General features: G+C 48.2%; 1 pseudogene; it reads right to left on the bottom strand.

The window, feature by feature from the left end:
* LOC124017970 overlaps positions 1–16,128 on the bottom strand; it is a 33,251-nt pseudogene extending 17,123 nt beyond the window's left edge.
* Positions 16,129–25,011: the final 8,883 nt, after the last annotated feature.

The following is a 25,011-nucleotide window of genomic DNA, read 5'->3' as shown; positions in this document are numbered from 1 at the left end:
CCATCAACCCCTGCCTCTTAGGGACTGCTGTAAACAATAAACACCATCAACCCCTGCCTCTTAGGGACTGCTGTAAACAATAAACACCAGTAACAATCACTATCAACCCCTGCCTCTTAGGGACTGCTGTAAACAATAAACACTATCAACCCCTGCCTCTTAGGGACTGCTGTAAACAATAAACACCATCAACCCCTGCCTCTTAGGGACTGCTGTAAACAATAAACACCAGTAACAATCACTATCAACCCCTGCCTCTTAGGGACTGCTGTAAACAATAAACACCAGTAACAATCACTAGCAACCCCTGCCTCTTAGGGACTGCTGTAAACAATAAACACCAGTAACAATCACTATCAACCCCTGCCTCTTAGGGACTGCTGTAAACAATAAACACCAGTAACAATCACTATCAACCCCTGCCTCTTAGGGACTGCTGTAAACAATAAACACTATCAACCCCTGCCTCTTAGGGACTGCTGTAAACAATAAACACCATCAACCCCTGCCTCTTAGGGACTGCTGTAAACAATAAACACCATCAACCCCTGCCTCTTAGGGACTGCTGTAAACAATAAACACTATCAACCCCTGCCTCTTAGGGACTGCTGTAAACAATAAACACCATCAACCCCTGCCTCTTAGGGACTGCTGTAAACAATAAACACCATCAACCCCTGCCTCTTAGGGACTGCTGTAAACAATAAACACCAGTAACAATCACTATCAACCCCTGCCTCTTAGGGACTGCTGTAAACAATAAACACTATCAACCCCTGCCTCTTAGGGACTGCTGTAAACAATAAACACCATCAACCCCTGCCTCTTAGGGACTGCTGTAAACAATAAACACCAGTAACAATCACTATCAACGTCTGCCTCTTAGGGACTGCTGTAAACAATAAACACCAGTAACAATCACTATCAACCCCTGCCTCTTAGGGACTGCTGTAAACAATAAACACCAGTAACAATCACTATCAACCCCTGCCTCTTAGGGACTGCTGTAAACAATAAACACCAGTAACAATCACTATCAACCCCTGCCTCTTAGGGACTGCTGTAAACAATAAACACCAGTAACAATCACTATCAACCCCTGCCTCTTAGGGACTGCTGTAAACAATAAACACCAGTAACAATCACTATCAACCCCTGCCTCTTAAGGACTGCTGTAAACAATAAACACCAGTAACAATCACTATCAACCCCTGCCTCTTAGGGACTGCTGTAAACAATAAACACCAGTAACAATCACTATCAACCCCTGCCTCTTAGGGACTGCTGTAAACAATAAACACCATCAACCCCTGCCTCTTAGGGACTGCTGTAAACAATAAACACTATCAACCCCTGCCTCTTAGGGACTGCTGTAAACAATAAACACTATCAACCCCTGCCTCTTAGGGACTGCTGTAAACAATAAACACCATCAACCCCTGCCTCTTAGGGACTGCTGTAAACAATAAACACCATCAACCCCTGCCTCTTAGGGACTGCTGTAAACAATAAACACCATCAACCCCTGCCTCTTAGGGACTGCTGTAAACAATAAACACTATCAACCCCTGCCTCTTAGGGACTGCTGTAAACAATAAACACCATCAACCCCTGCCTCTTAGGGACTGCTGTAAACAATAAACACTATCAACCCCTGCCTCTTAGGGACTGCTGTAAACAATAAACACCATCAACCCCTGCCTCTTAGGGACTGCTGTAAACAATAAACACCAGTAACAATCACTATCAACCCCTGCCTCTTAGGGACTGCTGTAAACAATAAACACCAGTAACAATCACTATCAACCCCTGCCTCTTAGGGACTGCTGTAAACAATAAACACCATCAACCCCTGCCTCTTAGGGACTGCTGTAAACAATAAACACCAGTAACAATCACTATCAACCCCTGCCTCTTAGGGAGGAGCCATATGTCTGCCTCTTAGGGAGGAGCCATATGTCTGCCTCTTAGGGAGGAGCCACATGTCTGCCTCCTAGGGAGGAGCCACATGTCTGCCTCCTAGGGAGGAGCCACATGTCTGCCTCCTAGGGAGGAGCCACATGTCTGCCTCCTAGGGAGGAGCCACATGTCTGCCTCCTAGGGAGGAGCCACATGTCTGCCTCCTAGGGAGGAGCCACATGTCTGCCTCCTAGGGAGGAGCCACATGTCTGCCTCCTAGGGAGGAGCCACATGTCTGCCTCCTAGGGAGGCCTCCTAGGGAGGAGCCACATGTCTGCCTCCTAGGGAGGAGCCACATGTCTGCCTCCTAGGGAGGAGCCACATGTCTGCCTCCTAGGGAGGAGCCACATGTCTGCCTCCTAGGGAGGAACCACATGTCTGCCTCCTAGGGAGGAACCACATGTCTGCCTCCTAGGGAGGAACCACATGTCTGCCTCCTAGGGAGGAGGAAGGAACCACATGTCTGCCTCCTAGGGAGGAACCACATGTCTGCCTCCTAGGGAGGAACCATGTCTGCCTCCTAGGGAGGAACCACATGTCTGCCTCCTAGGGAGGAACCACATGTCTGCCTCCTAGGGAGGAACCACATGTCTGCCTCCTAGGGAGGAACCACATGTCTGCCTCCTAGGGAGGAACCACATGTCTGCCTCCTAGGGAGGAACCACATGTCTGCCTCCTAGGGAGGAACCACATGTCTGCCTCCTAGGGAGGAACCACATGTCTGCCTCCTAGGGAGGAACCACATGTCTGCCTCATAGGGAGGAACCACATGTCAGTCTGCCTCCTAGGGAGGAACCACATGTCTGCCTCCTAGGGAGGAACCACATGTCTGCCTCCTAGGGAGGAACCACATGTCTGCCTCCTAGGGAGGAACCACATGTCTGCCTCCTAGGGAGGAACCACATGTCTGCCTCCTAGGGAGGAACCACATGTCTGCCTCCTAGGGAGGAACCACATGTCTGCCTCCTAGGGAGGAACCACATGTCTGCCTCCTAGGGAGGAACCACATGTCTGCCTCCTAGGGAGGAACATGTCTGCCTCCTAGGAGGAACCACATGTCTGCCTCCTAGGGAGGAACCACATGTCTGCCTCCTAGGGAGGAACCACATGTCTGCCTCCTAGGGAGGAACCACATGTCTGCCTCCTAGGGAGGAACCACATGTCTGCCTCCTAGGGAGAACAACCACATGTCTGCCTCCTAGGAGGAACCACATGTCTGCCTCCTAGGGAGGAACCACATGTCTGCCTCCTAGGGAGGAACCACATGTCTGCCTCCTAGGGAGGAACCACATGTCTGCCTCCTAGGGAGGAACCACATGTCTGCCTCCTAGGGAGGAACCACATGTCTGCCTCCTAGGGAGGAACCACATGTCTGCCTCCTAGGGAGGAACCACATGTCTGCCTCCTAGGGAGGAACCACATGTCTGCCTCCTAGGGAGGAACCACATGTCTGCCTCCTAGGGAGGAACCACATGTCTGCCTCCTAGGGAGGAACCACATGTCTGCCTCCTAGGGAGGAACCACATGTCTGCCTCCTAGGGAGGAACCACATGTCTGCCTCCTAGGGAGGAACCACATGTCTGCCTCCTAGGGAGGAACCACATGTCTGCCTCCTAGGGAGGAACCACATGTCTGCCTCCTAGGGAGGAACCACATGTCTGCCTCCTAGGAGGAACCACATGTCTGCCTCCTAGGGAGGAACCACATGTCTGCCTCCTAGGGAGGAACCACATGTCTGCCTCCTAGGGAGGAACCACATGTCTGCCTCACCACATGTCTGCCTCCTAGGGAGGAACCACATGTCTGCCTCTGGAACCATCTGCCTCCTAAGGAACCACATGTCTGCCTCCTAGGGAGGAACTGCCTCCTAATGTCTGCCTCCCAGGGAGGAACCACATGTCTGCCTCCTAGGGAGGAACCACATGTCTGCCTCCTAGGGAGGAACCACATGTCTGCCTCTGGGAGGAACCTCCCTCCTAGGGAGGAACCACATGTCTGCCTCCTAGGGAGGAACCACATGTCTGCCTCCTAGGGAGGAACCACATGTCTGCCTCCTAGGGAGGAACCACATGTCTGCCTCCTAGGGAGGAACCACATGTCTGCCTCCTACCACATGTCTGCCTCCTAGGGAGGAACCACATGTCTGCCTCCTAGGGAGGAACCACATGTCTGCCTCCTAGGGAGGAACCACATGTCTGCCTCCTAGGGAGGAACCACATGTCTGCCTCCTGTCTGCCTCCTAGGGAGGAACCACATGTCTGCCTCCTAGGGAGGAACCACATGTCTGCCTCCTAGGGAGGAACCACATGTCTGCCTCCTAGGGAGGAACCACATGTCTGCTGCTCCTAGGGAGGAACCACATGTCTGCCTCCTAGGGAGGAACCACATGTCTGCCTCCTAGGGAGGAACCACATGTCTGCCTCCTAGGGAGGAACCACATGTCTGCCTCCTAGGGAGGAACCACATGTCTGCCTCCTAGGGAGGAACCACATGTCTGCCTCCTAGGGAGGAACCACATGTCTGCCTCCTAGGGAGGAACCACATGTCTGCCTCCTAGGGAGGAACCACATGTCTGCCTCCTAGGGAGGAACCACATGTCTGCCTCCTAGGGAGGAACCACATGTCTGCCTCCTAGGGAGGAACCACATGTCTGCCTCCTAGGGAGGAACCACATGTCTGCTGCCTCCTAGGGAGGAACCACATGTCTGCCTCCTAGGGAGGAACCACATGTCTGCCACATCCCTAGGGAGGAAACACATGTCTGCCTCCTAGGGAGGAACCACATGTCTGCCTCCTAGGGAGGAACCACATGTCTGCCTCCTAGGGAGGAACCACATGTCTGCCTCCTAGGGAGGAACCACATGTCTGCCTCCTAGGCCTGTCCCTCCTAGGGAGGAACCACATGTCTGCCCACCGTCCCTAGGGAGGAACCACATGTCTGCCTCCTAGGGAGGAACCACATGTCTGCCTCCCGTAGGGAGGAACCACATGTCTGCCTCCTAGGGAACCACATGGAACCACATGTCTGCCTCCTAGGGAGGAACCACATGTCTGCCTCCTAGGAGGAACCACATGTCTGCCTCCTAGGGAGGAACCACAGGAACCACATGTCTGCCTCCTAGGGAGGAACCACATGTCTGCCTCCTAGGGGAACCACATGGAACCACATGTCTGCCTCCTAGGGAGGAACCACATGTCTGCCTCCTAGGGAGGAACCACATGTCTGCCTCCTAGGAACCACATGTCTGCCTCCTAGGGAGGAACCACATGTCTGCCTCCTAGGGAGGAACCACATGTCTGCCTCCTAGGGAGGAACCACATGTCTGCCTCCTAGGGAGGAACCACATGTCTGAGGAACCACATGTCTGCCTCCTAGGGAGGAACCACATGTCTGCCTCCTAGGGAGGAACCACATGTCTGCCTCCTAGGGAGGAACCACATGTCTGCCTCCTAGGGAGGAACCACATGTCTGCCTCCTAGGGAGGAACCACATGTCTGCCTCCTAGGGAGGAACCACATGTCTGCCTCCTAGGGAGGAACCACATGTCTGCCTCCTAGGGAGGAACCACATGTCTGCCTCCTAGGGAGGAACCACATGTCTGCCTCCCACATGTAGGGAGGAACCACATGTCTGCCTCCTAGGGAGGAACCACATGTCTGCCTCCTAGGGAGGAACCACATGTCTGCCTCCTGCCTCCTAGGGAGGAACCACATGTCTGCCTCCTAGGGAGGAACCACATGTCTGCCTCCTAGGAACCACATGTCTGCCTCCTAGGGAGGAACCACATGTCTGCCTCCTAGGGAGGAACCACATGTCTGCCTCCTAGGGAGGAACCACATGTCTGCCTCCTAGGGAGGAACCACATGTCTGCCTCCTAGGGAGGAACCACATGTCTGCCTCCTAGGGAGGAACCACATGTCTGCCTCCTAGGGAGGAACCACATGTCTGCCTCCTAGGGAGGAACCACATGTCTGCCTCCTAGGGAGGAACCACATGTCAGGGAGGAACCACATGTCTGCCTCCTAGGGAGGAACCACATGTCTGCCTCCTAGGGAGGAACCACATGTCTGCCTCCTAGGGAGGAACCACATGTCTGCCTCCTAGGGAGGAACCACATGTCTGCCTCCTAGGGAGGAACCACATGTCTGCCTCCTAGGGAGGAACCACATGTCTGCCTCCTAGGGAGGAACCACATGTCTGCCTCCTAGGTCTGAGGAACCACATGTCTGCCACATCTGCCTCCTAGGGAGGAACCACATGTCTGCCTCCTAGGGAGGAACCACATGTCTGCCTCCTAGGGAGGAACCACATGTCTGCCTCCTAGGGAGGAACCACATGTCTGCCTCCTAGGGAGGAACCACATGTCTGCCTCCTAGGGAGGAACCACATGTCTGCCTCCTAGGGAGGAACCACATGTCTGCCTCCTAGGGAGGAACCACATGTCTGCCTCCTAGGGAGGAACCACATGTCTGCCTAGGGAGGAACCACATGTCTGCCTCCTAGGGAGGAACCACATGTCTGCCTCTGCCTCTGCTCCTAGGGAGGAACCACATGTCTGCCTCCCAGGGCCTCCTAGGGAAACCACATGTCTGCCTCCTAGGGAGGAACCACATGTCTGCCTCCTAGGGAGGAACCACATGTCTGCCTCCTAGGGAGGAACCACATGTCTGCCTCCTAGGGAGGAACCACATGTCTGCCTCCTAGGGAGGAACCACATGTCTGCCTCCTAGGGAGGAACCACATGTCTGCCTCCTAGGGAGGAACCACATGTCTGCCTCCTAGGAGGAACCACATGTCTGCCTCTCCACATGTCTGCCTAGGGAGGAACCACATGTCTGCCTCCTAGGGAGGAACCACATGTCTGCCTCCTAGGGAGGAACCACATGTCTGCCTCCTAGGGAGGAACCACATGTCTGCCTCCTAGGGAGGAACCACATGTCTGCCTCCTAGGGAGGAACCACATGTCTGCCTCCTAGGGAGGAACCACATGTCTGCCTCCTAGGGAGGAACCACATGTCTGCCTCCTAGGGAGGAACCACATGTCTGCCTCCTAGGGAGGAGCCACATGTCTGCCTCTTAGGGAGGAACCATATGTCTGCCTCTTAGGGAGGAACCATATGTCTGCCTCTTAGGGAGGAACCATATGTCTGCCTCTTAGGGAGGAACCATATGTCTGCCTCTTAGGGAGGAACCATATGTCTGCCTCTTAGGGAGGAACCATATAAATGTCTGCCTCTTAGGAAGGAAGTGAATCATAGCGTGACAACATGACAGAGCATAGCAGCATTACGACCAGTCTCTGACCTGTGTGGTGATGATGTCAGGTGACAGGATCTCTGACAGAGGAGGGTAAAGGTCAAGACTCATGTTGAGTACACCAGCAGTCACCTTACATTCACTACCTGTTAGGATACAGAGGAGATATACTGAACACCTGTTAGGATACAGAGGAGATATACTGAACACCTGTTAGGACAGAACAGAAACACCTTCCACTCACTACCTGTTAGGACAGAACAGAAACACCTTACACTCACTACCTGTTAGGACAGAACAGAAACACCTTCCACTCACTACCTGTTAGGACAGAACAGAAACACCTTCCACTCACTACCTGTTAGGACAGAACAGAAACACCTTACATTCACTACCTGTTAGGACAGAACAGAAACACCTTACACTCACTACCTGTTAGGACAGAACAGAAACACCTTCCACTCACTACCTGTTAGGACAGAACAGAAACACCTTACACTCACTACCTGTTAGGACAGAACAGAAACACCTTCCATTCACTACCTGTTAGGACAGAACAGAAACACCTTACACTCACTACCTGTTAGGACAGAACAGAAACACCTTACATTCACTACCGACAGTTGGAACAGAACAGAAACCCAGAACAGCAGACAGGATGTGTTCCCTCTCTTTAGTCTTTCATTTCTATGTATTTAACTGGGTGTAAATCAGGCTAATTCATAGAAAATGCAGGTTAATTTTCCTTCAGAAATTTAAACCTCAAATAGTTTAACCCTTAGCGTCCTTACCGACTCCAAGCAGCTCTACGGCAATGCTGGTCTTCCCAGAGGGAGAGAGAGGACGGTCCTCCAGTCCAGGAAGTAAGAGGAGACCAGGGTGGTCTCGCTGGACGCGTCTCTCTTTATCAACACCAGGTGGACCGGGTCACAGATAGACAACATCGTGGTGGCATCTGCCATCTTACTGCCATCGCCTGTAAGACACAGAGACAAAGGAAGGTCACGGACAATAAGCCTGTTCAGAGATGATCAGTTATTACGTTGTTGTTGTTGTTGTTGTATCCCCTTTTCTTCCCCAATTCCCATCTTGTCTCATCGACTCCCCAACGGGCTCTGGAGACGAGTTGTGCGTCCTCTGAAACGTGACCCGACAAACCGCGCTTCTTAACACCCGCCAGGTTTAAACTGGAATGCCTGGCGCACCACCGTGTCAGAGGAAACACCGACAGGTTTAACCCGGAAGCCAGCCGCACCACCGAGTCACAGGAAACACAGCCGGTTTAACCAGGAAGCCAGCCACACCACCATGTCAGAGGAAACACAGCCGGTTTAACCCGGAAGCCAGCCGCACCACCGTGTCAGAGGAAACACCGCCAGGTTTAACCAGGAAGCCAGCCGCACCACCGTGTCAGAGGAAAGACAGCCGGTTTAACCAGGAAGCCAGCCGCACCACCGTGTCAGAGGAAACACAGCCCACTAAACCAGGAAGCCAGCCGCACCACCGTGTCAGAGGAAACACCGCCAGGTTTAACCAGGAAGCCAGCCGCACCACCGTGTCAGAGGAAACACAGCCAGGTTTAACCCGGAAGCCAGCCGCACCACCGTGTCAGAGGAAACACCGCCGGTTTAACCAGGAAGCCAGCCGCACCACCGTGTCAGAGGAAACACCGCCGGTTTAACCAGGAAGCCAGCCGCACCACCGTGTCAGAGGAAACACAGCCGGTTTAACCAGGAAGCCAGCCGCACCACCGTGTCAGAGGAAACACAGCCGGTTTAACCAGGAAGCCAGCCGCACCACCGTGTCAGAGGAAACACCGCCAGGTTTAACCAGGAAGCCAGCCGCACCACCGTGTCAAAGGAAACACAGCCCACTAAACCAGGAAGCCAGCCGCACCACCGTGTCAGAGGAAACACCGCCAGGTTTAACCAGGAAGCCAGCCGCACCACCGTGTCAGAGGAAACACAGCCAGGTTTAACCCGGAAGCCAGCCGCACCACCGTGTCAGAGGAAACACCGCCGGTTTAACCAGGAAGCCAGCCGCACCACCGTGTCAGAGGAAACACAGCCCACTAAACCAGGAAGCCAGCCGCACCACCGTGTCAGAGGAAACACCGCCAGGTTTAACCAGGAAGCCAGCCGCACCACCGTGTCAGAGGAAACACAGCCAGGTTTAACCCGGAAGCCAGCCGCACCACCGTGTCAGAGGAAACACCGCCGGTTTAACCAGGAAGCCAGCCGCACCACCGTGTCAGAGGAAACACAGCCGGTTTAACCAGGAAGCCAGCCGCACCACCGTGTCAGAGGAAACACCGCCGGTTTAACCAGGAAGCCAGCCGCACCACCGTGTCAGAGGAAACACAGCCGGTTTAACCAGGAAGCCAGCCGCACCACCGTGTCAGAGGAAACACAGCCGGTTTAACCAGGAAGCCAGCCGCACCACCGTGTCAGAGGAAACACAGCCCACTAAACCAGGAAGCCAGCCGCACCACCGTGTCAGAGGAAACACCGCCAGGTTTAACCAGGAAGCCAGCCGCATCACCGTGTCAGAGGAAACACAGCCGGTTTAACCAGGAAGCCAGCCGCACCACCGTGTCAGAGGAAACACAGCCCACTAAACCAGGAAGCCAGCCGCACCACCGTGTCAGAGGAAACACCGTCAGGTTTAACCAGGAAGCCAGCCGCACCACCGTGTCAGAGGAAACACCGTTCAAACTGACGACCGAGGTCAGCCTGCAGGCACCTGGCCTGCCACAAGGAGTCGCTAGAGCTCAATGAGCCAAGTATACTATAGTAAAAAGGACTACTAGTAAACAGGACTACTAGTAAACAGGGCTACTAGTAAACAGGGCTACTAGTAAACAGGACTACTAGTAAACAGGACTACTAGTAAACAGGGCTACTAGTAAACAGGGCTACTAGTAAACAGGACTACTAGTAAACAGGGCTACTAGTAAACAGGGCTACTAGTAAACAGGGTTACTAGTAAACAGGACTACTAGTAAACAGGACTACTAGTAAACAGGACTACTAGTAAACAGGACTACTAGTAAACAGGATTAAAGATAAATTAAAGGAGACAATGTTGTCTACAGTAAACCAGTTGTGTAACATCAGGAAGTCAACCCGTCTTTACCCAGTCCCTCTCTGTGTATCTCCAGCAGGAAGCCCTCCTGCAGGTCTGGCTCACAGGCACAGGGGACAGGCTTGGAGCGGAAGCGCTGGTTCCTGAAGTGCAGGTAGAGGGTGAAGGTGGAGCAGACCTGACCAGGTAGAGGCTCTGGCTCCTGGAGGTGCTCTAGAAAGGCCTTACCCCCCAGGACCTGGAGGTACAGGTACCTCCTCGCTGGGTCCATGTTGGCTGGGAGGACAGAAATACAATCGTTTGACCCTGAACAGTAGTAAGGGAACGTCAGGTTCTCGCTCAATCTCCTCGGTGACAGTTTCTTACTTTTCTTGAGCTTCGTCGGGTCCTTGTCAATAAAGTGAGTTGCAGGCTTCGGAGTGTTCTGGAGTCCTAACTCAGTGTCAGGCACTTCCTGTCAAAAAACTGTCAACGTTATGAAGGTACGGAAGACCAGAGAGGACATAAAACAAACCCCTCATTATGTTGAGATGACAACTTATTTATGTTATGAACACTACAAACCCCCTCATTATGTTGAGATCACAACTTATGTTATGAACACTACAAACCCCTCATTATGTTGAGATCACAACTTATGTCATGAACACTACAAACCCCCTCATTATGTTGAGATCACAACTTGTCATGAACACTACAAACCCCCTCGTTATGTTGAGATCACAACTTGTCATGAACACTACAAACCCCTCATTATGTTGAGATCACAACTAATGTTATGAACACTACAAACCCCCTCATTATGTTGAGATCACAACTTATGAACACTACAAACCCCCTCATTATGTTGAGATCACAACTTATGTCATGAACACTACAAACCCCCTCATTATGTTGAGATCACAACTTGTCATGAACACTACAAACTTGCATGTGATTGGCTGTGGTCTTGGGGGCGGTACACAGCCTGGGAGACAGGGCTGCTTGTCAGGCATTGTTCGGGGCTTAAATGCCCCAGGAGTGCATTGTGACCAATACAGCCACAGGACTCCTTGATGAGGTGGTTAAATCCTTGCACGGTGCATCTGAACAAATGAATGCACCGAATTGCAGCACTGTAGAAACTATTACACTCAACTGAACGACTTGATTAGTGTAGTGTTAGCTAGCTACATAGTTGTCTTTGCTGTCTTCGTATCCAAGATAATTGTGTAGTTTAGAGCGTGTAGTCTTAGAGTGATTATCTTAATTTACTGAGGTTATCTAGCCAGCTATTTGTCGTCCTTAACGTAGGAGACACTGCTAGCTAGCCAACAGCTAGCCAACGTCTACTGAATAGAACTTCCGCACTCAACAACCCGCATTCCGCATTCGCTCCACAGGTAGTATCACATATTTCATTTCATTACAGCACAACTTTGATTTGTTTGATCGTAGCTCGCTACATAGCTAGCTACATAGCCGTCTGTGTCTGTGTATCAAAGATAATTGTTGTCGTTCTTTTAACGTAACGTAATCAACACTGCTAGCTAGCCAGCTAGCCCCCGAATAGCAGCACTGTAGAAACTATTACACTCAACGGAACAACTTGATTAGTGTAGTGTCAACAACGCAGCCACTGCCAGCTAGCCTACAAAGTCAACAACGCAGCCACTGCCAGCTAGCCTACTTCAGCAGTACTGTATCATTTTAATCATTTTAGTCAATAAGATTCTTGCTACGTAAGCTTAACTTTCTGAACATTTGAGACGTGTAGTCCACTTGTCATTCAATCTCCTTGCATTAGCGTGTCTTCTGTAGCCTGTCAACTATGAACACTGTCTATCCCTGTTCTCTCCTCTCTGCACAGACCATACAACGCTCCACACCGCGTGGCCACTACAAACCCTAATCTGGTGGTCCCAGACGCACACCCACGTGGAGTTCCAGGTCTCAAAGCCTCTGGAACTGCCGATCTGCAGCCAACAAGGCAGAGTTCATCTCAGCCTATGCCTCCCTCATTATGTTCCACGACTTATGGCACTGACAGAAACATGGATCACCACAGATAACACTGTTATGAACACTACTGCTCTCTGAGATTCGTCCGCCCACGTGTTCTGAACACCAAGAGCTTCTGGTCAGCGGGGTGGTGGCATCGGGATCCTTATCTCTCCCAAGTGGTCATTCTCTCTTTCTCCCCTTACCCATCTGTCTATCGCCTCCTTTGAATTTCATGCTGTCACAGTTACCAGCCCTTTCAAGCTTAACATCCTTATCATTTATGCCTCCAGGTCCCCTCAGAGTTCATCAATGAGCTTGATGCAACTTGATAAGCTCCTTTCCTGAGGACGGCTCACCTCTCACAGTTCTGGGAGAACCTCCCCACGTCTACCTTTGACTCATTCCTCTCTGCCTCCTTCTTTCCACTCCTCTCCTCTTTTGACCTCACCCTCTCACCTTCCCCCTACTCACAAGGCAGGCAAACCCCCTCATCTTTACTGATGCTGTTTTTCCACTAACCTCATTGCAAACTCCCCTCCATTATGTCTCCGACCACTACCTTGTATCCTTTTCCCTCTCGCTCTCATCCAACACTTCCCAAACCCCTACTCATTATGGTATGAGATCCAACCTTATCTCTCTCCCCCGCTGTCTCCTCTTCCATCCTACATCTCTTCCCTCTGCTCAAACCTTCTCCAACCTATCTCCTGATTCTGCCTCCTCAACCCTCCTCTCCTCCCTTTCTGCATCCTTTGACTCTCTATGTCCCTACAATCTTCCAGGCCGGCTCGGTCCTCCCCTCCCGCTCCGTGGCTTGACGACTCATTGCGAACTCACAGAACAGGGCTCCGGGCAGATCACGGAAATGGATGAACACTACAAACTCCCTGCGGACCTGGCATCCTTTCACTCCCTCCTCTCTACATTTTCCTCCTCTGTCTCTGCTGCAAAGCCACTTTCTACCACTCTAAATTCCAAGCATCTGCCTCAAACCCTAGGAAGCTCTTTGCCACCTTCTCCTCCCTCCTGAATCCTCCTCCCCCCCCTCCTCCCTCTCTGCAGATGACTTCGTCAACCATTTTGAAAAGAAGGTTGACATCCGATCCTCGTTTGCTAAGTCAAACGACACCGCTGTTCTGCTCACAAACCCCTACCCTGTGCTTGACCTCTTTCTCCCCTCTCTCTCCAGATGAAATCTCGCGTCTTGTGACACCAAACCCCCAACAACCTGCCCGCTTGACCCTATCCCCTCCTCTCTTCTCCAGACCATTTGGAGACCTTCTCCCTTACCTCACCTTGAGATCATCAACTTATCCACTGAAACCCCTCATTATGGCTGACGTCCCTTCCGTCTTCAAGAGAGCGAGAGTTGCACCCCTTCTGAAAAAAACCTCATTATGTTGATCCCTCCGATGTCAACAACTACAGACCAGTATCCCTTCTTTCTTTTCTCTCCAAAACTCTTGAACCCCTCATTATCCTTGAGATCTCCCGCTATCTCTCTCAGAATGACCTTCTTGATCCAAATCAGTCATGTTTCAAGACTAGTCATTCAACTGAGACTGCTCTTCTCTGTATCACGGAGGCGCTCCGCACCGCTAAAGCTAACTCTCTCTCCTCTGCTCTCATCCTTCTAGACCTATCGGCTGCCTTCGATACCTGAACCATCAGAAACCTCCTCTCCACCCTCTCCGAGTTGAGCATCTCCGGCGTGGCCCACGCTTGGATTGCGTCCTACCTGACAAACCGCTCCTACCAGGTGGCGATCACAATCTGTCTCCTCACCATGCGCTCACCACTGGTGTCCCCAGGGCTCTGTTCTAGGCCCTCTCCTATTCTGTTGAGATCACCAAGTCACTTGGCTCTGTCATAACCTCACATGGTCTCTCCTATCATTGCTTGCAGATCGACACACAATTAATCTTCTCCTTTCCCCCTTCTGATGACCAGGTGAGATCGCATCTCTGCATGTCTGGCAGACATATCAGTGTGGATGACGGATCACCATCTCAAGCTGAACACTACAAGACGGAGCTGCTCTTCCTCCCGGGGAAGGACTGCCCGTTCCATGATCTCAAACCTCATTATGCCATCACGGTTGACAACTCCATTGTGTCCTCCTCCCAGAGCGCTAAGAACCTTGGCGTGATCCTGGACAACACCCTGTCGTTTCAACTAACATCAAGGCGGTGGCCCTTCCTGTAGGTTCATGCTCTACAACATCCGCAGAGATCACATGACCCTGCCTCACACAGGAAGCGGCGCAGGTCCTAATCCAGGCACTTGTCATCTCCCGTCTGGATTACTGCAACATGCTGTTGGCTGGGCTCCCTGCCTGTGCCATTAAACCCCTTCAACTCATCCAGAACGCCGCAGCCCGTCTAGTGTTCAACCTTCCCAAGTTCTCTCACGTCACCCCGCTCCTCCGCTCTCTCCACTGGCTTCCAGTTGAAGCTCAAATCCGCTACAAGACCATGGTGCTTGCCTACGGAGCTGTGAGGGAACGGCACCTCAGTACCTCCAGGCTCTGATCAGGCCCTACACCCAAATAAGGGCACTGCGTTCATCCACCTCTGGCCTGCTCGCCTCCCTACCACTGAGGAAGTACAGTTCCCGCTCAGCCCAGTCAAAACTGTTCATTATGCTCTGAGCTCCCAATGGTGGAACAAACTCCCTCATTATGCCAGGACAGCGGAGTCAATCACCACCTTCCGGAGACACCTGAAACCCCACCTCTTTAAGGAATACCTAGGATAGGATAAAGTAATCCTTCTCACCCCCTCCCCCTGGGAAAATATGTAGATGCACTATTGTAAAGTGGCTGTTCCACTGGATGTCATAAGGTGAATGCACCAATTTGTAAGTCGCTCTGGATAAGAGCGTCTGCTAAATGACTTAAATGTAAATGTTAAATGAATGGATGATGTGTGGTACTTTCGATTATCTCGTGGTCTCAATAAAACAACGTTTGTTATGTAGTGACCATGAGATAAGTTGTGATCTCGACATAACAAGGGAATTAATTGTTGTGTATATTCATGTCCTATCTGAACTTCTGTAGAAAGCTGCATTCAACCTCCGATAATAAAACGTGCTGAACGGAGGATTTCCCATAACTCACCTTGGAGAAATGAAGATCCTTCATGACATCGTCTACGATTCCCCTGCGTTGCAGAGCCCGGAGGAAGTCCTCCTCAGACAGAGAGCTATGTCCAGGGTCCAGATCCTCTCTCACGGTCTCCGCCAACACATCCCTGATCTTCCTATGGATGTTCATCTGACAAAACACACGTTACAACGAGTCACTAAATCATAGAACAGAATGGTTCAACTCCTGGCTGTTCTCCCTCAATGGCAACAGTCTCTCTTTAACTAGAAGTGTTTCCCTGTACATAGCTAGATACAGTGAATTAATCTGTGCATGACTTGTGTCATGCACAAAGTAGACGTCCTAACCGACTTGCTGAAACAATAGTTTGTTAACAAGACATTTGTGGAATGGTTGAAAAACGAGTTTTAATGACTTCATATAGCTATCAGATTGGTAATGATCATTTTTAAATGCTTCGGTAAGTAGCTACCTTGATCAGATGGTTGTGTATGATCTGCTTTAGTTCAGATGCTTTCTCCGGTGGCAGAGACATCTCGGTAGACTTTACACCCGTTTTACTAAATGAACACGACACTGCAACGTGTGGTAAGAAGTGCTACATGTAAAATGGCGTATAGTTGTCTTATTTGCCTGAATAACACGAAGGATCGGGAAAATCCATCTGCAAAAACTTCAATCCCAGACCTCCACAACAATAACAACTGCCAGTTTAAACTGTGGAAAAGGAAGCGGGCATGTGTCTTCCTCATTGCCTGAAGCGGCTCGTCTAATTAAAGTCTCAACTAAGGACAAAACCATTCCATTAAATAACAATAATCACACCAAGTATTACATCAAATCCTCACTTTTTGAAGACTGACTCTTGTTTAACGTGTATTTGCTTTATTTTCATTCAATATTTTATATTTCTATAAATCGTCAGGGATAAACTACTCGGTTATAGGACCCACAAGGACCAGTTTGTAGTTTGAGAACTGATTGTAGTTTTCTCAGAGATACTTTTCAGGAGACGTGAAACGCAGGTTGTGTACGTTGTCCATGCGTCGTCGATGGGCCGCGCCGTGCATCGACGTAATGACGAAAACAACCGAGTGAAAACGAAAACAACCGAGTGAAAACGTTGTCCATACGTCGTCGATGGGCCGCGCCGTGCATCGACGTAATGGCGAAAACAACCGACTGAAAACGAAAACAACCGAGTGAAAACGTTGTCCATACGTCGTCGATGGGCCGCGCCGTGCATCGACGTAATGGCGAAAACAACCGACTGAAAACGAAAACAACCGAGTGAAAACGAAAGTTGAGGAAGGTGAATTCAGAGGGCGTGTTTCTGCAACTGATGAAAGTCGGACACTAATATGGTTTTTCGACAGCAAGGCTCAGATTAACATGGCGTTGTTGCCATTGTTTAGAAGTAAAACATAGCTCCAACCCCATTTCACACACTCACAAGCTGAAATATTTTGGGTACATTATTACAATCAATCATTGAGAGAGTCTCTAAAATCACATTTATTTGTATTACTTCACTGTACATGAATCGTGGCAAAGTTGGTCCCTTACGAAAATGTAGCATGGTAGTAAAATAAAAATTAAAAAATACCATGGTAACGTTACTATTATGGTTTTTGGGTCACTACCATGGCAGGAAAATACATTGATATTGGTGCAAATGCCATTTTCCTGCCATGGTAGTGACCAAAAAACATGATCGTACCATGGTAGTTTTTTAATTGTACTACTACAGCAGGAAAATACAATGGTATTTTACTGCCATGGTAGTGACCCCAAAAACATTTTTTTTACATGGTATTAGCTACCATGGTAAAATGAACCATGGTACTGCGATGAAAAAACACCATGGTTTTGTACTAGCAGCATGTGGTGAAACATGAAAGCATGGTAGTTGTATACAATGTATTATGGTGGTCTGTGTCCCACCGTTTTTGGAGTAAAGTGACCAAAAAAAAACGTAATAATTTATGGTACTCACATAATGCAACATTGACTACTAGCTCTGCAATGGCAAAGCGAAGTACCCTCTTCAACCCTGTTAACTCAGTGAAAAACCACAACACACATGTTCGAGTAGTGTACCCTATTAAACCTTGGGACCTGGACAGGGTATGGTGAGAAGAATGAATGGAGTCTGAAACATTGAAGATTTAAAATAATTTATCAGGGGCTTCTCTCTTCAATACAGTTTTCAGTTGTCTCTCTTTATTCAGCTGACTTGGATACTCATATACAATTCTAAATGGCCAACATACTAAAAACTATTTGTAAAAATGTATACATCCTCATCTTATCTCATAGATAGATACATTTTCATCATATAATTGTCAACCTTTCCCCTAAAAACAGGAAGTGATGTGTTCCTGTTTCCACAGGAAACGGGCCGCTCGTTGGTCCTGTTGCCATGACACCCCCAGGCTAGCTTGACTGGAGCTAACGTTAGCCGACGTTAGCTTCTATGCTAACGGATCAACTAATTAAACTATCAAAACGTTAAATAAATAAAAAATACAATTACACCCCCCCCCTCTTGGTGTTTCATACCATATGCTTTATAACCCGCTCACCGGGATAACGTTTAAAATATATTCCGTTTATCTGGTATGTGTGTCATTCGGCTGCCCCGGCAGGCTAGAGAGAGAACCGGAAGAGACCGCTACAGCGACCGGCTCCATCTGCGGCCCGAAACAAGCGCCACACCCCTGGACGATAAGTAGTGGAAATGATTAAAACATGCCAAAGATTAGGCTACCGTATCTCTCACGTTTCAGATTGGCAACACAGGGAACCCAAATATAAGAAGAAGAAAACGGTACTATCAATACATAAGTATGATCACTTTTTCTTTGACTTTACAGACAAACTAGGATCAACAACAGCAGCCTGCCTCTGACTTCATCAGAAACTTGCCTATACTAGTATATACATTTTTTGACAACTTTTACTTACCTACATTCCTAAAGAAAATCATGTCCTTTTTACTCCCATACATTTTCCCTTGTTGGGATAACGGTCCAATTCACACAGGTATAAGGAGAACACCTGGTCATCCCTGCTGCCTCTGATCCGTCAGACTCACTGAACACAAATGCAGTGTGCCCCTGGCTATACGCAAATGTTAAAAACAAGAACATTTTTGCCGTCTGCTCTGCTTAATATAAGGAATTTGAAATATAAATTATTTTTACTTTTGATATTTGAGTATATTTAAAACCAAATACTTTTAGATGTTTATTCAAGTAGCATTACTGGGTGACTTTACTTTATACTTGAGTCATTTTCTATTAAGGATCTTTACTTGAATCAAGTGTGACAACTGGGGACGTTTTCCACAACAGATCACTATAATGCCAACCAACCTCTTCTGACCTTAATGCTTTATACTGCCATTGTACTACAGTAACACACCATTACTAAAGATGGGACCATATGATACATTGTTAGTACCATTTATAATAATTGAGCATTACTATGGTAGACTGTAAAATGCAGTTTAAAACCACAGTACATTTCCATGATCCACATCTATACCATGATATAAATGATGCACTACCATGGTAATATTTAGGGACCAATGGCAGCATCATGGGAGTACCATCATGTTTCAAGGCTAAAACCATTGGTACATTTCCATGATTCAGACTATACCATGGTATCAGTGAAAGTACCATGGTACATTTTAGTAAGGGGTTCCTGTTTCAGTCACGTGACGGGGAGGCACGGAGCGGAAGGCTACCCTGCCTTCTGCCCACAAGGCAGAAGGCTATATGCACAAATGTTCCAAAATGGCAATTCGTGGGAATATCTGTTTTGTCAAAAGCGCATCAGAAATGTGGGTTTCATTTGACAAAAATATCCTTCAGAAATTGCCACTAAATTCCTCTAATGATTGCTGCGTGTGCTTGTTGGAACGCAGGGAAATGTTCGATTCTATCTGGTTGAACGTGGCACGTGCACATCTACAACCAGATATCAAGTTGGACATTTTTAATATCATACCCTGACTGTGAAAAGGGATTGCGTGGCGATTATCTTAGCAACCGTGTGACTAATATCTCATGTTTACTGTTAATTTTTATTGTTTATTTCACATGATATATTATCTACCTCACTTGGTTTGGCAATGTTAACACATGTTTCCCATACTAATAAAGCCCCTTGAATTGAATTTATATGCATTCTGCCATTTATTGACCATGGGATTCCTATCTCCTCCTTTCTCTAATATCTCTGGTTGTGGGATTCCCATCTTCTCCTTCCTCTAATATCTCTGGTCGTGGGATTCCCATCTTCTCCTTCCTCTAATATCTCTGGACATGGGATTCCTATCTTCTCCTTTCTCTAATATCTCTGGTTGTGGGATTCCTATCTCCTCTTTTCTCTAATATCTCTGGTCGTGGGATTCCTATCTCCTCTTTTCTCTAATATCTCTGGTCGTGGGATTCCTATCTCCTCCTTTCTCTAATATCTCTGGTTGTCAGTCAGTATTCACACCTGACTTCTTCCACATTTTGTCGTGTTACAAAGTGGGATTAAAATTCATTTAATTGTTGTTATTTATCAACTATCTACACAAAATACTCTAATATAAGAGTGAAGGAAAATTATACTATTTGTAAAAAATATATAAATATTTGATTGCCAAAAAAACTTCCGTCTGTCTAAAATTTCCGTCTGTAACGAAACAAGGAAAAGTCAAGGGGTGTGAAATACCTTCTGAAGGCCCTGTGTATAAACATGTTAATCTACATATCATACTGACATTTAAAACGGTTTCATACTCCCCAAGTCAGGACTCTTATAATGAATCAAATAGCATAACTGTTTTTAAAAGATCTTTAAACCCTCTCCACTGTGCCAGTTCATGTTTTAATAAATCATAGTATAAAAAAAGACCAGCACATTATCGCACCCCACCATCCATTCACAAGAAATATGATGTCCTTGTTTAGATGAGAGAAAGTGTTTTCCCCAGAGCCTTACCGCAAATCCAATGACACTTCTTCCCAGATAATAAGAACTCAGCGGTCCTGCGTGGGGCAAACGGATGCTGCTGGAGGAAATGAAATGACTGGATGTATGACCAAAAGGCCTCTTCTAGAAAACACTGGAATTACCTTCCTGGAATGTGGCGTGAGTGGTCTCTAGTTGTACCTGCATCGATTCACATCATAAACCACAATGAAAATCACCATGATCACCAGAGACCAGTTAGAGCCTGAGACAGCAGGGTGGGAGGATGGAATTATGGGGGCACCTTTAACCTCTTGTCAAGCACAGATTAAACAAGACTAGGTCTACTTCCTAAATGTAGACATTTGGGACACGGTCGAGAGAACGGATCATCAAATAGATTCCTCCGTTGGACAGCATTACAAATCATTTGTAGACTGAAAATATATTTTAGTCAAACATTATCTGTGAAAATAAGTGCTTTTATTTGACTTTATTTTTCATTTTAATTTTATTTTTATTTTTTCAAATGTATTATTATTATTATATTTTTGGACTTTTTATTGTTTTTTAAGCATGTCACATCTGTGAATGTGGAATGTGTTTGGTTGGTTGGTTGACAAACAAGATCACTTAATACAACTTTAAATTAGAATAAATAAATAATAACATGATCTGTTTGGGCTTCTAAATGAACAATCTGTTTCCAATCACATCTCTCCCTTCTAAATGAACACGGGATTTCAGCTCCAATCACATCTCTCCCTTCTAAATGAACACGGGATTTCAACTCCAATCACATCTCTCCCTTCTAAATGAACACGGGATTTCAGCTCCAATCACATCTCTCCCTTCTAAATGAACACGGGATTTCAGCTCCAATCACATCTCTCCCTTCTAAATGAACACGGGATTTCAGCTCCAATCACATCTCTCCCTTCTAAATGAACACGGGATTTCAGCTCCAATCACATCTCTCCCTTCTAAATGAACATGGGATTTCAGCTCCAATCACATCTCTCCCTTCTAAATGAACACGGGATTTCAGCTCCAATCACATCTCTCCCTTCTAAATGAACACGGGATTTCAGCTCCAATCACATCTCTCCCTTCTAAATGAACACGGGATTTCAGCTCCAATCACATCTCTCCCTTCTAAATGAACACGGGATTTCAGCTCCTTCTAAGACCTGTGTTGAAGCATCACTGATTGAAAGCGGATCAACTCAGTCATAAGCATGTACGGTTTAAAAAAATACATTTTATTGAACAAGTTCAGGTTGTTTTGTAAAACATTATCAGTCAGGTTGTGACTGCAGATACATAAAACTCACCTGAATCTCATGGGAAACAACAAACAAATGGAATGTTATGGTCCACGCTGTTCTGAGGCCAGTATTACCGAGGCCAGTATTACCGAGGCCAGTATTACCACGGCCAGTATTACCGAGGCCAGTATTACCGAGACCAGTATTACCGAGACCAGTATTACCGAGACCAGTATTACCGAGGCCAGTATTACAGAGGCCAGTATTACCGAGGCCAGTATTACCGAGGCCAGTATTACCGAGGCCAGTATTACCGAGGCCAGTATTACCGAGGCCAGTATTACCGAGGCCAGTATTACCGAGACCAGTATTACAGAGGCCAGTATTACAGAGGCCAGTATTACCGAGACCAGTATTACCGAGGCCAGTATTACCGAGGCCAGTATTACCGAGGCCAGTATTACCAGTATTACAGAGACCAGTATTACAGAGGCCAGTATTACCGAGGCCAGTATTACCACGACCAGTATTACCGAGACCAGTATTACCGAGACCAGTATTACCGAGACCAGTATTACAGAGACCAGTATTACCGAGACCAGTATTACCGAGACCAGTATTACCGAGACCAGTATTACCGAGACCAGTATTACAGAGACCAGTATTACAGAGACCAGTATTACAGAGACCAGTATTACCGAGACCAGTATTACAGAGGCCAGTATTACTGAGGCCAGTATTACCGAGACCAGTATTACCGAGACCAGTATTACAGAGACCAGTATTACAGAGGCCAGTATTACAGAGGCCAGTATTACAGAGGCCAGTATTACAGAGGCCAGTATTACCGAGGCCAGTATTACCAATCCAGTATTACAGAGACCAGTATTACAGAGGCCAGTATTACAGAGCCAGTATTACCGAGGCCAGTATTACCGAGGCCAGTATTACTGAGGCCAGTATTACAGAGGCCAGTATTACAGAGGCCAGTATTACAGAGGCCAGTATTACAGAGGCCAGTAAGTATTACAGAGGCCAGTAAATTTACCGAGGCCAGTATTACAGAGGCCAGTAAGTATTACAGAGGCCAGTATTACAGAGGCCAGTATTACAGAGGCCAGTATTACAGAGGCCAGTATTACAGAGGCCAGTTACCAAGGCCAGTATTACAGAGGCCAGTATTACAGAGGCCAGTATTACCGAGGCCAGTATTACCGAGGCCAGTATTACAGAGGCCAGTATTACAGAGGCCAGTATTACCGAGGCCAGTATTACAGAGGCCAGGAAGTATTACAGAGGCCAGGAAGTATTACCGAGGCCAGTATTACCGAGGCAGCATTACCTGCCTAAACCATAACCAATGGTGGAGGATCGTCCAGTGTCATCACAATGTTGGAGTCCCAAATGGAACCCTTTCCCCTATATAGTGCACTACTATTGACCAGAGCCCTATGGAACCCTTTCCCCTATATAGTGCACTACTATTGACCAGAGCCCTATGGAACCCTTTCCCCAGCATATAGTGCACTACTATTGACCAGAGCCCTATGGAACCCTTTCCCTATATAGTGTCACTACTATTGACCAGAGCCCTATGGAACCCTTTCCCCTATATAGTGCACTACTATTGACCAGAGCCCTATGGAACCCTTTCCCCTATATAGTGCACTACTATTGACCAGAGCCCTATGGAACCCTTTCCCCTATATAGTGCACTACTATTGACCAGAGCCCTATGGAACCCTTTCCCCTATATAGTGCACTACTATTGACCAGAGCCCTATGGAACCCTTTCCCCTATATAGTGCACTACTATTGACCAGAGCCCTATGGAACCCTTTCCCTATATAGTGCACTACTGTTGTCCTTCTGAGCTCAGTTGGAAGCATGGCGCTTTAACCCAGCGTAGTGGGTTCGATCCCCAGACCACCCATACGTAGAATGTATGCACACATGACTGTAAGTCGCTTTGGATAAAAGAGTCTGCTAAATGGCAATATTTATTATATTATATGACCATATTTATTGACCAGAGCCCTATGCAACCCTTTCCCTATATAGTGCACTACTATTGACCAGAGCCCTATGGAACCCTTTCCCCTATATAGTATATCAAAAGTAGTGCACTATTAAGAGAATAGGGCACCACTAAGAACGTAACCAATGAGTGATTCTATCATAAGGACTGAGTCCCCGGACGACATAAAGAAGACATCCTAGGTCAGTACACGCTAACAACACATTGGGTACGCGACCGTGGGTCAACACAACCATACATTCCTATGTGAGTTTAGCCACACGGTTTATTTTTGATCGACAGTATACAGGACAATGACCATTCAGGGTATATGAAGTCAACTCTGTCACACTGTCCTAATAGCAAACAGGGCTCCGTTCCCTACCACGTTACTATGGTAACCCTGGGACTACCGTAAAGGCACATTCAAGTATTTTGGGGAGTTTAAAAGCAACAGAGTAAAATATACAAACACATCATATTGTCACCTTGCTTTCTTTGAACAGCATTCATTTCCTTAACCTTGGACTGGCAGACACACACACACACACACACACACACACACACACACACACACACACACACACACACACACACACACACACACACACACACACACACACACACACACACACACACACACACACACACACACACACACACACACACACACACAGGAGTTTCTCTGTCCATGCTGCAACACAGAGACCAAGGCTACTGTTATACATCACTTCTCCTTACTGTCTGCTGGGCATCCAGCCAGCCAGCCAGCCAGCCAGTCATCCAGTCAGTCAGTCAGTCAGCCAGCCAGCCATCCAGCCATCCAGCCAGTCAGCCAGTCAGCCATCAGTCAGTCAGCCAGTCAGCCATCCAGCCAGTCAGTCAGCCATCCAGCCAGTCAGCCAGCCAGCCAGCCAGTCAGCCAGTCAGTCAGCCATCCAGTCAGTCAGCCACCAGCCAGCCAGTCAGCCATCCAGCCAGTCAGTCATCCAGCCAGTCAGTCAGCCAGCCAGCCAGCCAGCCAGCCAGTCAGCCATCCAGCCAGCCAGTCAGTCAGCCATCCAGCCAGTCAGTCATCCAGCCAGCCAGTCAGTCAATCTTCCAGTCAGCCAGTCAGTCAGCCAGCCAGTCAGCCAGCCAGTCAGTCAGCCAGTCAGTCAGCCAGCATCAGATGAATAATACTACAACTAAATAAAATAAACTCAGGTTAGCAAAACTTGTCATATCAGATATAACCTCATAAGCAGACTTTGCACAAGCTCCAGTCAGTCAGCCAGCTGCCAGTCAGTCAGTCCACCAGGAGAGACATCCTGGATGAGCTGCCAGTAGAACGTAACCCAGTGGGTTGGTGGGTAGAGACCAG

This window comes from Oncorhynchus gorbuscha, unplaced genomic scaffold (assembly GCF_021184085.1).
Source record: "Oncorhynchus gorbuscha isolate QuinsamMale2020 ecotype Even-year unplaced genomic scaffold, OgorEven_v1.0 Un_scaffold_360, whole genome shotgun sequence".
NCBI lineage: Eukaryota > Metazoa > Chordata > Actinopteri > Salmoniformes > Salmonidae > Oncorhynchus > Oncorhynchus gorbuscha.
The sequence above is the reverse complement of the archived record's forward strand: the minus strand, read 5'-3'. Positions and strand labels throughout refer to the sequence as shown.